Raw genomic sequence first — 17,800 nt, forward strand, 5'->3', positions numbered from 1 at the left:
AAAACATCTGCTCCTTACCAAATGGTAGGCACTGAATAGCCTGCTGTCCCTAGTGTTTTGCTGCCATAGCCTGCTACCTGTCCTATCTTTATGGTGGAGTTGGCCCTCCCACTGCTATGGGTGGCTTAAGTTCTGCTCACTCATTCTCTGGCTAAATGACATGTTGACATGATGCTGGTGGCATGGATATCAGCTTGGAAGAAATTACTAAACTCAAGGATTACAATATTAAGAATAAATTCATGTAGCTACACTGAACATGTCTGAGAATCATAGGGTATGTCTACTCTTGGAGCTTGAGGAAACATATTTGCCCTAGCTTGCTAGAAATAGCATGTAGCCATGGTGTCATGAGTGAAGGGACCAGCCAGCCACCCTGAGTACACGCCTATGGTCTCTGACAGGTACATACTCAGGGTAGCTAGCTGCTGCTCACACTGCCACAGCTACATTCTACGTTTAGCATGTTAGCACAATCTGAGCTTCTGCAAGTATATCTTCTTGAGCTGGAAATCACACTCCGGCTCCCAGTGTAGACATGCCTGTAAGGTCAAATGATGAAGTCCTAATGTTGACATAACTGCAAATATAGGTCATTTGACCCGTACAGGTTTGTGTTGTCCTGAGGGTCTCAAAAGGTACAGGAGAGGATCTGTAGGAACAGACGAAGATGGAAGGCAGTAGTTTATTGCTGCTGTTCTCCCTAATAAATTCTTCTTCTGTAAAGAGGACTTTAGCTCCATATATTATGACATTTAGTGTTCACTAAGTCCTGTCCTTGTTGAAATCAGTGGGAGTTTTGCCAAGTAAATAATAAATAGGACTTGGTCATGAGTAAATAGGATCATCATATAAAGGGAAGTGAATCAGGAGAGTAATTGAAATATCTCACAGATAGCATGGCCAGCTATCTCATTTTTAATTTAATTTAATTGGCTTCTTAAGTCGTTGCCATGATGCAATTGCTTCAGTACAGTAAATTTAATTACCAACTGCTAAAATAAGTTTTTTTAATAAAAGCCCTGAGAATCATAAGTCATTATATGGAGGTACAGATATGTCAGTCAGTTTTGAAGAGACACATTTGCTTTTAGTAATCAAAGTCATAAAATAACTTTTCACTGATTGTGAACAGAAGCCTTGATCCTTTCATGAAAGCATCATCTCATGAATATCTCTGGGTGTTTCACCTGAGCCTGCTTGGCACAGAGTTACACTTGAGAAATCAGAGATGACGTGCTTGCCAGGTCTACCTTTACAACGCAGAGAACTTTTTCAAATAATCCCTTTGAAATCTGTACAGTTGTGCATAACAAAATTAAATAAAAAGCAAACACAATAATGATCCCCCCTGTGATATGCAGGGGGGATCAAATAAAAGTAAAGTGAGATGCAAAGGCACTCAGATATTCAGTACAGGGGGAGCGGATCCAACGCAACATGACCTTCTTCCTCCTCCCACCTCAACTCCCAGGCAGCCCACGGCTGCCCAGTGGAGCTCCAGAGCTTGTGCAAGGGATGGACAGGGGAAGGAGCAGCCATTTGGGCCCCATTCCTTCAGACTGCTCTTTGTAATTGGACCCCTGTGCAGCTCCAGTGCCTCCACTGGAAGTCTGGCCCATGGTGCTGCTTGCAGGGTTATAGAGTGTATGTGAAATTCTCCCCTTTAAAGGTGTTTTGAAAAGAGCTGTGCCCTGAAAAGAGAAGTGTCAGTTTTAGTATAAGGATTGTGTGAGGAATGTTGCAAACAGTGAGCTAATGTTATCTAGCCACAGAGGCAACTGAAAAAATTTTAGGGGCAACCACTGTACACCCAACTAAATCAGTGGGAAGTACCATTGCTAGATGCAGCATCAATCCACCTCCACGCTGCCCCCTCCCAGTGGGCAAAGCACAGGCACTACAGGGTGGCCAGTAGCCACTCAGCTCCTCTGGGAAGCAGGCTGCCAGGGAGTCACATCTGGTTCTAGGGTAGGTTCAGTAGGTTTGGATTCAAAAAGAAAACAAAATACCAAAATCCCTCTAGGAGTTTATCACCCTTGGAACCCATCTTCCAGGGGCCCATAAAATTCAGGGTGAATGACTGGTGACTCAATGCCAACTGGTGAACTTTGGGGCAAGTAGTGGCATAGCTCTCTCCTGTCCCTTCCTCCCCCGACCCCCACCCCAGGACTCTACCTCCTCTCCCCTGGCTGCCCTGCACCTAGCCCCCAGTTCTCTCCCCTGCACTCTCACTTGCACCAGAGACTCTCAATGCCTAAAGCTGAGCCCAAAGGGTAGGGCAAGGCAAAGCAAAGCAAACCAGGAGATGAGGTGTGGGGCCTCTCACATGTTTCTGATATTTTCTGGATACTCTTGGGTTTGTGTCGAGGAGGCCTACAAGATCAATCAAGTATTGTATTGACAGTCAACTAATATTACTAATTGGATGCTACTTTATTACCATGGAGATTTATGGTTTCTCCATACACACAAAGAGCAATGTTTTTTTTTAGTTTAAAATGACATATATTTGGATTAAGGAAAACGACAAGAGATTTTACCTTTCATGTAAAGCAACGAGCAGCAACTCTGACCACAAAATGGCTATTTTCTGTGCACATAGGAGCAGCTTTTGAAAGTGCAATAGACAAAAACAAAGGCATTTTAGGTATGTCTACACTGCAATTAAAAAAAACGGCAGCTGGCCTGTGCCAGTTGACTCAGGCTAAGGGGCTGTTTAATTGCTGTGTAGATGTCTAAGCTCAGGCTGGAGACCAGGTTCTAGGACCCTGTGAGGTGGAAAGGTCCCAGAGCTCAGGCTTCAGCCCAAGCCCAAACCTCTACCCCACAATTAAACAGCTCTTTAGCCCAAGTCAGCTGGCACAGGCCAGCCATGGGTTTTTAATTGCAGTGTAGACATACCCTTAGTTTCATAGCTGCATACACCAGACCATAAAGAATAAACACACACACGCACACACCCTCTTCTGCTCCTATATTTCATGGAAGGAAATGCAGTTTCTTTCATTAAGTGAATCTATTTTCCATTTTCAAAATTGCAATAGCTAAAGCTGGGTAAAATTGTCATGTTTTGCTGTTTTCTTCCTTTATTCTCCCCTGCTTCATTTTTAAAATCTCTTATTGGTTCCCCATCTAGGGTAGTCTAAAGAGCAGTCAAACAAATACTGTATAGGAAATATCTATATTGCAAGACATAGCAGAATATAGGCCATGCTGTAAATACTTGCTTATGAAAATGTCTCTCATAGGTAAACCAGAATATTAACTGCAAATCCCCCCGACAAATCAGAAGGTGCATTTATGGCTTGGGTAATGCATAAAAATGAGCGATAACCAAATTGAAAGTATATAAGACGTACACAGTGTATGACTGAAACTGAATGGTTAGTTGTCATCGGTTGATTTAAGGGTTTTCAGCTATACAAACATCTCATTGGGCATATGTTTACAGAGTCTGCATGTGTTGCACAGGAAATACAGTGTTCTTGTGTGCAAGATAATGACACTATAGATATTTTGGTGGGGCCCATGGGAACAGCACTCAGTACCACTGTGCTTTGTGCCTGCAAAAGTTCAGGCCTAGTGTCAGGTTCTCAAAGAAATTACTTGAAAAATGAGTGAAGTTGCACCAAAGTCACTGTCTCATCAGCATTCAGTGCCAGTGCTATTTAAAGTAGGAGAAAAGACAACAGATTGATCAGAGGGAGAGGCAAGAAAATCAAAGCAGTGAGAAGGGGGAAAGCTTCTTATCTGTACTATATTCTGTCTCTCTCACTGGTCAGCAGTGACAGCATATATACTGTTTGCATATTGAGTCGGACACAGAGGTGTTCCAGCCAGTATTTGCTAGCTAGCTAGCCAACCAACTGCCAGATTATTTTGGGAAATCATTCTCGGAATAAAAGGGACCGTTGTCAATATGTAATAGCATTAACAGAATGTGTATCAGCCTCGGTAGAAGACTCAGTACTTGAACCATTCTTACTCTGATCCATTAACATGTCCATGAAGTGTCATAGATTCTGTGGGGCAACCTACATTTCACTTGCTTCTGTTGGTTCAGCTCTAAATCCTGTTGTAAGCTCCACATGGTCCAAAATGTCAGGTCCCCTCCTGATGTGCTTTCACATTTACTCAGCACATGCTTTGACGAGATGACAGGGAGAGAGGAGTAGGGAATAGGCAAGGGGACAATGACAGAATAAAGAAAAGCACAATTTTTCAGATGTTCTTTTCCAGCTTCAGGCCTACAACTCAGCGAGCTCATTCCCATCTTATTATGACTGAAATAAAAGGTCCTTACATTATTTTATTCTAACCATAATTTTCTTTATAAAACACCACCTCCCAAAGCAACGGGAGTACTGAACAGCATCCTCATAAGAAATACATTATGAGAACGTAGACCAATCAACGACAACAGTATAATAAAAACTCCTTGGCAGAACTGCAAACACAGAAAAGACCAAATGGGAGACAAAGCCTGCAAAGGAAAGGGTTATAGATTATGAGGGTGACAGAGATGTTACAAGAAAAAAGACATAATAAAAAGAAAGTTCGCAGGTGACATGGAAAAGAAGGAAGGGTGGAGCTGCAGTTCATATAAAGGAGGAGATTGAGTTCTACATTCTAGCTGCCATGCAACCCCACTACATGTTACTAAAGATACCCCCCCATCCCACCCTACACCACTCCGCTCCACTCCACTCAACACCACACACACACACACAACTTGGGGAATGCTGATGTAGATCTTTGTCGTGGCCTGGGACAAAGTGGTCAGAGCTGGAGTTGGGAGTCAAGCTGAGGGTCAGAGACAGAGTCTGTAATCAGGGATGGGGTGTAGAAGTAGAGACCTGGAACAAGGCAGGTGGGCAGGAACAGGAAAGGAAGGCAGGAATCAAGAGTCAAGCAAGAAGGCAGAGTCCAATGTAGCTTCAAGCCAGGAAGCCACCTAATTTCTCAGACAACTTCCTGGCCCTCCTTCTAGCTTAAATAGGGACTCTGAGCCAATCAGAGAGGCTAAATGCCTTCTCCAATCAGAGCTTTGTGGGCTAGGATCCACCAACAACATGGCCTGCTGGTACCAGTGAGCTATGGGGTGGTCTGAGACCCATGGTCTCTCACAATCTCTTTACAATCTTCATGATTCATTCTTTCCTTTCTTACATGCTTTAGTTAATGTTGACATTTACAATATCATCACTGGCATCTGAGTTAGCACCACTGAAATGAGTGGGGCACTTTATATCTTAAAGCTGTTGATTTAGGCTTCTGCAAACTCAGGTAGAGGTCACTGCCACAATTACACTTGCTTGACATTTTGAAGGTTTTCTCTGCAACCATAACAGTTAAAGACTCACTTATTTTTATGAAAGCTGAGACTCTGGAGAGCAAAGGAAAGGTCTGTTTGAGCTCCCCAGCTAGTTCTTTGGGAAGCACTGGCCTAAGGTGAAATGGTGTGTTGTAAGATGGGAAAGGACTATTAGGATGCTAAAAAATTTGAACATCATTTTGTACTGCCAGAGCAACAACAACAATCTGGGTTCAAGTTTCTGTTGTCAGGGTCTTTGATTTAAAGTTAAAAAATATTTTCTACTTCAATAGACATATGAAAAGAGAGAATTAGAAAATCTCCAAAAAACAATCAAACACCCCTGCCCCCCTGCATTTTTCTCCATTTCACCAATTTCCTTTATCTCCTCTCCCTCTATTTACTTGCCAGCATTTTGAGTGACATCAAATTCCCATTCTGGGAAAAAGAAAGTCAATTTCAGATGGTAGGTTTGAAATTTTGTTGTTAAAATCTGATGTTCTTTCTTCTTAAGACAAAACAAATCCAATGCCCATCAAGTGAAAGGAAAGAAAAAGAGAGAGAGAGAAGCAAAAGATCAGATTCTGCAGTTTCTACCTCTGGTGCTTGTAGTTCAGTTGCTAGAAAATCACAGACACAGCACATGATTTGAGGCCTTATTCAAAAAGGACTTTAGCTTACTTCAGTGGGACAACCTGTGTGCCTAAAGTGATGCATAGATATAAACAGCTTGCTGAATCCAGGCCTCACTTAGCCACTCTTGGGCCTTAGCTTTGGGAAAAACATCTTACTTCCAACAACAATTTTTCATGACATGTTTGTAATTGCAAATGACTTTTGACCTCTGTTCCCCCTGGTTGTGCAATTTAAAACGCCAACCTTCATGACCCAACAATTGGAACCCTCTAAAATGTGACAGCAAGTCAGAACTCAAATACATGTAAAGATGCAGAAAATTGTGGATAGTGCCTAGACTGTAAGCTTCTCTGGCCAAGGACATTTACAGCATTGTAAAATCCAGAGAAAACCCACTGATTGGAGAGTGAAAGGCAATGCAAAATACTTTGCCCATTTGCAGGCAGTTTCCCCATGTTGGGACCTAGCCAAACATTACTGAACTCACTGACTTGTCCCTAAATCTGAGCAAGTTGTTTTCCTAACCAAACTCACAACAAACCACAGCTCTTTGCAAAAGAAAAAGGATGTTTAATGTGCCTTGTCTGATATGATTAAAAAGCAAACTCAGGAAGTAGGTATCATGCCATATATAATCTACTGTCAGATGTCATATTCTGCTCTATCATGAGTTTTGTCAAAATAGATTCTGATGAAATACAGAAAGCTTGATGCACTAGAACATTCATTTCATAAAGCATTAGCATCCCACAATAGAAGCCCACTACTGAAGTCTTGCGACACACCAGATTCCCATTGACTTCAGTGGGAATTATGCATACAGATGTCCTTGGGGTAAGGGCGAATTTAATTTTAAAGTAATATTACCGCACTTCTGCTGTTTTACCACCTCTTTACCTTTACTATCCTTCTATCCCTTAATTGCACTCATCAGCTCAGATCTCCTCACCTCCTGAAATTGTCCCTACTCTCTATATCGGTTCCCTTAATTCTTGCCCTCTCAAATATATATCTCAAATACCATATTCCCCTCTGCTGCTTCTCTTTCATTTCTGGCGCAACTGCCCCAATTCTGGCCTACCCTATATCATCATCTTCCCCAACTATCTCATCTCAGCTAAAATGGGATAGAGTGCTTGCTTATTAAACTTTTTAAGTTGTACAACAATTCCATAGTTGCCCATAAACACAGCAGTTTTTAGTAGGCCAAATATTTTTTATATCAAATGTGTTTGCTCTTAGTTATTTTCTTCCAAATATTGTAGGATACATCTAAGGGTACCCTACACTGCACACTCCTTATAGCAGCATGGAGAGTACATACGCACAGATATAAATAGCAGTGTAGCTGATGAGGCACTGCTTAGGCTAGTGGAGTACAGACTTGCCAGAACCTTAGGGTATGTATCTACATGGTTCTCTATTCACCCAAGCAGTACCTCCCCCATCTAGCCTGCTGTGTTTAGCTGTGACATAGTGTCCTGCTGCATCTCTGCTGCTGGAGTCTTTCCCTGCTTCAGTCTGAACCCAGAGCTGGATCTGAAATTTGCAAGTGACCGTTATCAAAGTACAGATCTGGACTGCCCCCCCCCCAACTTTGCAGTGGTCAAAAGTCATATCCACATCTGAAATCTGAGGCTTGAGACCATTTCTGCTAACAAACAGATATATAAGCTAATAAACAAATCTTAGACCAGCTTGGAGTAGAAATGGTAATAGATTCATGGATTTTATGGCCAGAAAGAACCATTATGATCATGTAATCAGGCCTCCTACCTGATACAGGCCCAATAATTCCTGCCTCAATTTCAGTGACTTATGATCAATGCAGAGCATACCTTTTCAAAAGTAGGATGGGTAATAGGCTCATCATTTCATGTGCTTATCCCAAGCTGAGTATTGAACCCAAAACCAGACATGTGCAAGATACTGACACATATTCATGACAAGTTCAATATTCATGTCATCCTGGCCATGTGGGCTACTGACACTAAGGGTATGTCTACACTATGGGATTATTCCGATTTTACATAAACCGTTTTTTTAGAACAGATTGTATAAAGTTGAGCGCACGTGGCCACACTAAGCACATTATTTTGGCGGTGTGCGGCCATGTACCGAGGCTAGCGTCGGTTTCCGGAGCATTGTTCCTGCAGTCTCCCCCACCCACTGGAATTCTGGGTTGAGATCCCAATGCAAAAACAGTGTCACGGGTGATTCTAGGTAAATGTCGTCACTCAATCCTTCCTCTGTGACAGCAACGGTAGAAAATCATTTTGCGCCCTTTTGCCCTGGATTGCCCTGGCAGACACCATAGCATAGCAACCATGCAGCCCATTTAGCCTTTTGTCACTGTTACCGTATGTGTACTGGATGCTGCTGACAGACGCCGTACTTGCAGTGCTACACAGCAGCATTCATGTGCCTTTGCAAGGTAGCAGAGACGGTTACCAGCTAAAGCACCGTCTGCAATTGGAAATTGGCAATGACGTTTATCAGTCATTTTGCACCGTTTGCAATTGGAAATTGGCGATGACGGTTATCAGTCCTTTTGTACCATCTGCTGCTGTCATCGTGCTCCTGGCTGGCCTCACTGAGGTTGGCCGGGGGCACATGGACAAAAATGGGAATGACTCCCCAGGTCATTCCCTTCTTTATATTTTGTCTAAAAATAGAGTCAGTCCTGCCTAGAATATGGGGCAAGTGTACTAGAGAACCAGAGAGCATAGCCACTCCGTGTCAGAGCCCCAGACATCCCACAGAAATGATGATGCCATTCTAGGGGGTGCCCCTGCAACAACCCCACCCGTTGCTTCCCTCCTTCCCCAACCCTCCTGGGCTACCGTGGCAGTGTCCCCGCCATTTGTGTGATGAAGTAATAAAGAATGCAGGAATAAGAAACACTGACTTTTTAGTGAGATAAAATAAGGGAAAGGCAGCCTCCCGCTGCTATGATAGTCCAGGCAGTACAGATTCTTCATTAGACATGAAAGGGAGGGTCTGATGGAGCTCAGCCCCCAGTTGCTATGATGAAGACGGTTTTCAATCCTTTTGCACCGTCTGCTGGGAATGACCAGGAGTCATTCCCATTGTGCCCAGGCGCCACTGGCCGACCTCACTGAGGCCAGCCAGGAGCACTCATGGGATGATGAGGACGGTTTTCCACCATTTTGTACCATCTGCCATCAGGAAAGGAAGGGGAGGGGATGCTGCTGTTCAGCGCTGCAGCACCGCATCTACCAGCAGCATGCCGTAGACATACGGTAACATTGAAAAAAGGTGAGAAATGATTTTTTCCCCCTTTTCTTTCACAGGGGAGGGGAGGGGGGTAAAATGATGAGATATACCCTGAACCACCCTGGACAATGTTTTTGACCCTTCAGGCACTGGGAGCTCAGACAAGAATGCAAATGATTTTCGGAGACTGCAGAGACTGTGGGATAGCTGGAGTTCTCAGTCCCACCTCCCTCTCTCCATGAGCGTCCATTTGATTCTCTGGCTTTCCATTATGCTTGTCACGTAGCACTGTGTTGAGTCCCTGCTGTGGCCTCTGTCTGGAGATTTTTTCAAATGCTTTGGCATTTCGTCTTCTGGAACAGAACTCTGATAGAACAGATTTGTGTCCCCATAAAGCGATCCAATCCAGTATCTCCCGTACAGTCCGTGCTGATCAGCACTCCACGCTGGGCAAACAGGAAATGAAATTCAAAAGGTCGTGGGGCTTTTCCTGTCTACCTGGCCAGTGCATCCGAGTTCAGATGGCTTTCCAGAGCAGTCACAATGGTGCACTGTGGGATACGGCCCGGAGGCCAATACCGTCGAATTGCGGCCACACTAATCCTAATCCGACATGGCAATACCGATTTCAGCACTACTCCCCTCATTGGGGAGGAGTACAGAAATTGGTTTTTAGGACCCCTTTATATTGATATAAAGGGCTCGTTGTGTGGACAGGGTGCAGCGTTAAATCGGTTTAACGCTGCTAAATTTGGTATAAACACATAGTGTAGACCAGGCCTAAGAGGTTGCTTTATGTGAGAAATTGCTTTAGACAGTGATTTGAGCCTACTGGAGTTAAGTTTAGACTCTAAGAGGCATGTTATACCTTTTGTTTTACATGTTACATGTTGTTCTTATTATCCTTGCTCGCTATTTCTTAAATCATATGCTTAGTTAATAAACTTATATTTGTTTTCACTACAAGCAGATTCCAGTGCTATGTTGTTATAAACGACCTGATTCTGAGTTGTACCAGTCAAGCTGTGTGGACACTCTCTTTGCAGACAGCTTACAGGTTATTTCTGTGACAGGGACTGGGTACTCCAGAGAAAGACAGTTGGCAGAGGGGCTTGGAGTTGGTAGGTGTCTGTTGCTAGCCTGCACAAGAGAAGGTGAGGTCTGCAGAGATCTGGAAGGCAGTGCTTATAGGGCCAGAGGCTGTTGGTTTCAGGGAACTAAAGCCCAGCAGGCACAGACAAGACTGCTTTGTGCCAAGGACAGTTAGTAGCAAGTTTTCTTACACTGCTTAGTACCCCAGGGAGCAGCGCAGACAGGAGCTAGATAATGTCAGGAAAAATTTCACATGCAACATTTAAAAGTGAAGGGATTTATGATTCACTTGAAAAATGAAAAAATGTCAGCCCTGAATAACTATAACCAATCTCTAATTATTTCAGATATAAATACAGCACAGCTGAGCTGTAATTCCAAGAAACTATGCCAAGATCAAAACAGCAGCCTTAAAGGATATTGTAGTTTTCTGAAAGGATGGTAAACACTGTGATGTATTTCAGTTTGGAGCCCCACTTAATATATACTTCCACTGGTTAAACCATTCAAACTTTAAGAGTTCATTCTTATTTTATTATTGGCAGAAGTCCCCTACTATATGACAAAGGCTTTACAATTTGCAAAGAGTGCCATTAAAGTTTTCCCTATTGTTCAGATTTTAGGGACATATCTAATGTCACGCAAAAATTATGTGCAAACAACTGCACACAAAACACCATCTAGGTTAATTGCTTTAGATCCAGGATTTTGGTTCACTTGATTAGAGAGAAATCAGGACCTGCTACAGTGTTTGGATTCAGAGTCAGATCAGGGATTTTCAGACGGTCTAGTGAGGGGTTTTTTTTGGCTTTCCTTGCATCATTGTGGAGGTGTAGATAGGTTATAGCATTATGATTTTAAAAGGCTTGACATTAGTAAAAGAAAAACTGTTTTAGTTTGTTGCAATTTATGGCCGGTCTCCAACGTGGATAAGGACAACTATGTTCCTCTCAGCTCCCTCTGTGTCTGTGACTCTCTCTCTCTTTCACTCCTGGTGTGAGAGTAGGAGGCAGGGAACACAATGCCCCTTCCAGTATTAAACAAAGTTGCAGCCTGCTGCTTAAATCCATCCTGTGTCCATTCATCTGTGTAAACAGATCAATGGATGGATTTACCCCAACAGCACACGGCTCTCAATTTCCAATGTGTTTTAAGGTCCCTAGGGCGAGGGGCATTCCAAAATAATTATGTTAAAACCTTAGAGTCTGGCTTTCCTAGGTTTTCTGCAGCACTTTTTCCTCTCTCCCACGCCTCCATTTCATTTTATGGTCCCTCCACATTTGACTGTAAAAATCTCTAAAAAGTGAACATAAACTTGAAGTTTGCCTCTTCCTATCTTGTTGGTTTTTGTCTATTTGTCCTTATCTTGGTCATTATATGGAGGAAGGTCTTTGAAGATTTGATGGGTTTTGACTTAAGTCCCAATTGACATTTCCTCCTAAAATCAATTTAAAAGAAGCTTTTAAAGATATAATTTTGGCAACGTCTTGAAAAGAAAACTGCTGGATCACCATTAGGAACACTGAGTTTAATAATGATTCCTTTTTGGACTGCTCAATTGGATTGCTAATTAGGATTCCACTTCTGTGCATTCAGCAATGATAGCAAAGCATCTCTCGGAAAAAGAAAGGGTTCTATGGATTAATATTAACCAAAGTTGTAACATGAAAGAGCTAAGAAAACTTCATCGCACCCAGTCTTTCTTGATTTTTCGTGTGACATACTAAGTGGCAGCTCCTGAATAGGACTGTACCAAAATCCAAACACAAATAGGTAGTCAGCCACATTGGGTATGCCTACACAGCAAAGAAAAACCCACGGCTGGGTCATGCCAGTTGAATGGGGCTCAGGCTGCAAGGCTGGATAGACATCCAGGCTCGGGGCTACAGTCTGAGCTCTGGGACCGTCCCACCTCACATAATCCTAGAACCCAGGCTCCAGCCTGAGCCTGGAAATCTACACAGTGATGGAACAGCCCTGCAGCCTAAGCTCTGCAAGCCTGAGATGGCTGGCACAGGCCAGCTGCAGGTATCTAGTTGCTGTGTAGAAATATCTGTTCTGGCTGAAGTCCTTATTTTTGGCTGTACCTATTAGAAAACAAATGCTCAGGAGCGAGTTATGCCTTTTTTTCACGTTACCTAAAGTGTAGCACAATTCAGAGAGAGTGGGGGAGGATATCACTTTTGCTCCATTATAATCCTTCCTTGTGACAAGGAAACCAAATTTCAAAAATCAAAATATCCTGCAGTCTGGAAATCCCAAATTTCAGCCAGCTCTAGTGCCGAGTGCGTCTAAGTGCTGCACAGTGCCCTGAACTCCTAAAGTCTTCCTCTGGATTTGAGGGCACTTGGCATTGTCCTGGCCTGTCCCTTTACTTACGTTATGTTAATCCTCTAAGTCAGCAGAATAGAATAGGCACTAAAGCACATGGGCAAGGCCTTTAATCTTTCCACAGGCACTAGTTGACCTTCATCTACTTTTTCAAACAATCATAACAGAAATCATAAAATAATTAATAATTCTTCTCAGAAGATCTTTAACTGCAAAAATAACAATCAGTATTGTCAACCCCAAGTATTTAAAAATTGTGTCAAGCCCCTCAAAATAATGAGATTTTAAAAATTATTACATTTTTCATTTCTATTTGCCTTGTATTTTTGAACCTTCAGGGGGCATTTGGTGGATGTTTAAAGGCTTTTAGCCATAACAATGAGGGCTAGAAATTTAGCTTTCATATTTTAAAAAAGTATGTGAAAATCTCAATCACTTGATTCCCAGAGCTGGGGCTTAACAAAAAATGCCAAATATTGCAAGACTTATGTTAAAATCGTGAGAGTGGGGAACACTCTTCAATAGAAAATGGGGATAACTTTTAATTATTGTTATATGGACTGGAATTACCATACATCCATTAAAAAACGAGATGTTCTAACCACAGGTTATTTTCCCCTAATGTCTTACAGTGACAATATCTAGTCAATCCTGACTAGTCTTTTAGCTTATAAGGTTGTGGACTTTGGGAAATTTGAGTTATGGATCCAACTTTCACTGTTCAGCCCATAATTTTAATAACTTCTCTAGCACTGTTTATCAGTAAATCTCACAGCACTTTATAAAGGTAAGTATCATTAACCTCCTTTTACAGGTGGGGAAACTGAAGCAGAGGTAGGCAAGAGCAGCAGTAGAGCAAGGATTAGAAGGCAGGCTGCCTGAGTCCCTCTGTTCTATTCCATGGGCAATACCACTTCCCTATCTAAACACTATCATTGCAATGCTATCTGAAACCTTTCAGACTTTCAGGTGCAGACTGAATTCATGGTCTTAGCCTCTCTCCAGGATGAATCTAGATAATGTTTTCATCTCTACTTTGTAGGGCTGCATTAGCATGTTTTCATTTGGAGGCTCTTACCTTAGCACTATCACTTCATTTAATTACATCAAAAGCTTGCTACCATTATTATTTTCATTAATCATGTTTATTATGGTAGTGCCCATGGCCCAATCAAAAATGCAAGGCACTGTACACAGTCCCTGCCCAGGAATGGCTTACAATCTAAACAGATAAGATAAACATCATAAACTTCAGTTGATAGTGGTTTGTTTTAATGTGGTCCTCCTGGATTTTCACCAACATTACAACACTGTTGTCATGGTATAATTCCCCACTCTGAACCTTAGCGTCCAAAAGATGAGGTACCAGCATGAATTCCTCTAAGCTCAATTACCAGCTTAGTACTTGTAGCGCTGCCACCAACCATGAATTCCAGTGCCTGGTACACTCTGGTCCCCCCAAAACCTTGCCCAGGGACCCCCAAGACCAGTCCCTCTGGATCTTAACACAAGAAAAGTAAACCCTTTCCCTCACCGTTGCCTCTCCCAGGCTTCCCCTCCCTGGGTTACCCTGGAAGATTACTGTGATTCAAACTCCTTGAATCTTTAAACAGAGAGGAAAGTTCACCTTCCCCCCTCCTTCTTTCTCCTCCTTCCAGACTCTCTCTGAGAGAGAAAGTAATCCTAACACAGAGAGAAATTAACTTCTCTTTCCCCCTTCCCTCCTTTCTCCCCACCAATTCCCTGGTGAATCCAGACCCCGTCCCCTTGGGTCTCACACCAGAATAAAAAAAAATCACATTCTTAAACAAGAAAAGCTTTTAATTAAAGAAAGAAAAAACAATAAAAATCATCTTTGTAAATTTAAAATGGAATGGGTACAGGGTCTTTCAGTTATAGACACTGGGAATACCCTCCCAGCCTAAATATACAAGTACAAATTAAAATCTTTTCAGCAAAATACCAATTTGAACTCCTCCCAGCCAAATACACATTTGCAAATAAAGAAAACAAACATAAGCCTAACTCGCTTTATCTACCTAGTACTCACTATTTTGAATCTATAAGAACCTGTATCAGGGAGATTGGAGAGAAACCTGGTTGCACGTCTGGTCCCTCTGAGCCTTACAGTGAACAACAACCAAACTCTAACAGCACACACAAAAAATTCCCTCCCTCAAGATTTGAAAGTATCCTGTCCCCTGATTGGTCCTCTGGTCAGGTGACAGCCAGGCTCACTGTTCTTGTTAACCGTTTCCAGGCAAAAGAGATATGAAGCACTTTTGTTCTATTAACTCTTACTTATCTGTTTATGACAACTGTACATATTTCTATCTGTTACTGAAAAGGTACAGCTTTGCGCCAGTAGAAATCAGTTTCAAAATTATTTTGTTTTTATAAGATTTCCGCATATTATAGGAGTTGTTTTAATAAGTGACCTATACAAGTGTTAAACTAGTGATAATAGTTAGGGGTTGGAGTGATTACTGCTATTTTGCCATATCCTAAGAGTTATCTAATTGACTTTGTACTGTTAGAAAAGTGTCATTAGCTTAGTCTAAGGATGCATTAATTATCTACTGTAGTCAATTATCAGTAAGTAGTTTCTTCTTTACAGTTTATTCAAAAGCAATTCACAGTAATTTTTTTTTTTATGCCAGGAATAGCTGTGTGTTCAGGCTATGGGCTGTAGCTCTGATTCATAACATGAAATAGAGGGAACTGGGGTAGATAGTCTCGGGTGAACTGGTATAAGTCAGAACTCGATGAACCAGCTTAAACCATATTATGCTTTAAAATTGGTGTCCAAAGAAAAGTCATCTTTTATTTTAATCAGGGCTCAGATATATAATATAGACTTGTTTGAAATTTTAAACCAAACTTTGGAAATCCTGAAGGTACTTAGCTAGCAGCTATAAACATTAGTCCCAAAAGGCTAATATCTATGTAACTGTACTTAGTGTTAAGGGTTGAATGAACAAGTGTAATAATAGGCAAGGTTAATTTGTCCCATTCTTTTTTCTTTATGAGCTATTCAGAGCTATTCAGACTGACACAGGCTTTCCAAATTCAAGGAAGCTATTGTTAAGACATACAAATTCTAATTATTATTTCAAAAGTGACAGCTGTATATGCTGTTTGGAATGCACTTGATAATTTGTTAAATATTTTATAGACAGTAGCAAGGAGCAGTCAGATCTGTGCTGTTGCACAGTATTTAATGGATTGTGCTACCAATATGAATGAAGCCAGTGCAAACAATCTCTAAGGTCTTTAGTCTTCAACAGCCTAATGATTTGAGCCTTACTGTCTATAATTTTCATAGGAAAATGCAAGTAACTTAATAAATACCTGACCTCTACTGTAACTGACTCAAAAATAAATCAGGAGCTCCCAGTGTGGAAAAGTCTTCTAAGAATCAGTTCGTCTCTTGGAGTTGTGTGGGGCCAGTGGAAACTGTAGAGAAGGCTCATTAGGATTTGTGAGCAGCACCCAATATTAAAACTGTGGTGGTATGTTTACACTGGGCCAAAGAAGTAAATTTCCAGACTTTAGGACTGCTCTCCCCAGACAGAAATTATTGGGTTTTAAGTGCACCAAAAGGAAAAAATGTGAAATGTGCTAAATGAAAGAGAACACCGTGCATGTATGTTTTTGCTAGACTGTTTGAACAGATTAGGATTAGAGAATTCTATTCAGAATGAAATCCATTGACCAGCCCTGCAACTGCGGAAGGACTAAAAATTCTGTGGACATGCTGTGGTTCCGTGGCACACAGTGAGCAAAATGCACCTCTGTTCAGAGGTCCAGCATAAAGACTGCACATCACTCAAGATCTCAAAATAACAATTTATGAATTTATTGGTTTTTTACTCCTGCACAATAAAAAAAACACCTGGAAATGCACCAGCCTTGTGCTGCACAGGAATGAATTTTACCCAGGATGAAATGAATTAAGAGGTGAGACCATGAACAAAGACATTGCTGCCCCCAGTGCATTATGAGGTTGAACTCTAGGCCAGAGCCTACTAGCCTCAGATCCTGTATAGGGTATGTCTTGTGAATAGTAAAGGCTGAATAGGTGCCTGTTTTGTCTTCCCTGCAAACCTGTCTAAACTTCTTCTTGCTGAGGGTATGGATTTCACCCTAAATGTAAATGGATTATGTTTTGATGTTTCTCATTACCCATTCTTAGAGTGATTCCTTCTGTCTTACATTATGGATTGTTGCCTTCTCCAGGGGACACGAGGCTTTCATGGAATGTGCAATGTTGTTTTCTACATCTGCTCACTCTACTAATCATAGACTATTAGGGTTGGAAGGGACCTAAGGAGGTCATCTAGTCCAAACGCCTGCTCCAAGCAGGACCAATCTCCATATTTTTACCCCAGTTCCCTTAACGGCCCCCTCAAGGATTGAACTCACAACTCTGGGTTTAGTAGGCCAATGCTCAAACCACTGAGCTATCCCTCCCAGTTAATGTTCTTTAACTGCATCTGCTGTGCATCATTTGAATTCAGGAGGAGACAGAACCCATACCGATAGGACATTATTGTAGGTTTGTAAAACAGGAATTTTACAAATCTTCAATTTGCACAATTTTCGTTTACCTGCCCCTAGACTTTTGTAAAATTGCAATTGTAGAGTTTCTGATTTTCAGAGGACTGTACTTCTCATCTCTCCTTCATCATGCTGCTGTCAATCAATTTACACCCATATTTAGTCCATCATCCCTTACCCTCATTAATATAATGACACATTTTGGATGTTATTTAATCACAAGGAACATTCATCACAGGATGCATTAACCTTGAAGTCAAAGATGTTGATAGAAAAAATTATTCTGAGGCTGAAGGTAGAGGTGCGCAAAAGCCCTGCAACAAGAAGTATCTAATGTCAGTGAACTATTGTCTCACTGGGGCGACCTTGGGTGAACCATTGCCTTCTTGTGCCTCCTTCAGCCCAGCTGAAAGATTGGGTGAAAACAAGAACATGCTAAAAACACAGGGGTCATATCATGCCATTCATTTTAAGATCTTGTTTGTGATGTATGATGCTTGTCCAGAATTCAAAATCAGTTCCAATCACTATTCGCTTGCAATTAAAATTTCTCTGGTGGCACCATACGGTAAGGTTCAAAGGAATCCACACAACAGCTCTGAAATTAAAAGGAATTTTAAATCTTCT

This window comes from Gopherus evgoodei, chromosome 4, assembly GCF_007399415.2.
Source record: "Gopherus evgoodei ecotype Sinaloan lineage chromosome 4, rGopEvg1_v1.p, whole genome shotgun sequence".
Taxonomy (NCBI): domain Eukaryota; kingdom Metazoa; phylum Chordata; order Testudines; family Testudinidae; genus Gopherus; species Gopherus evgoodei.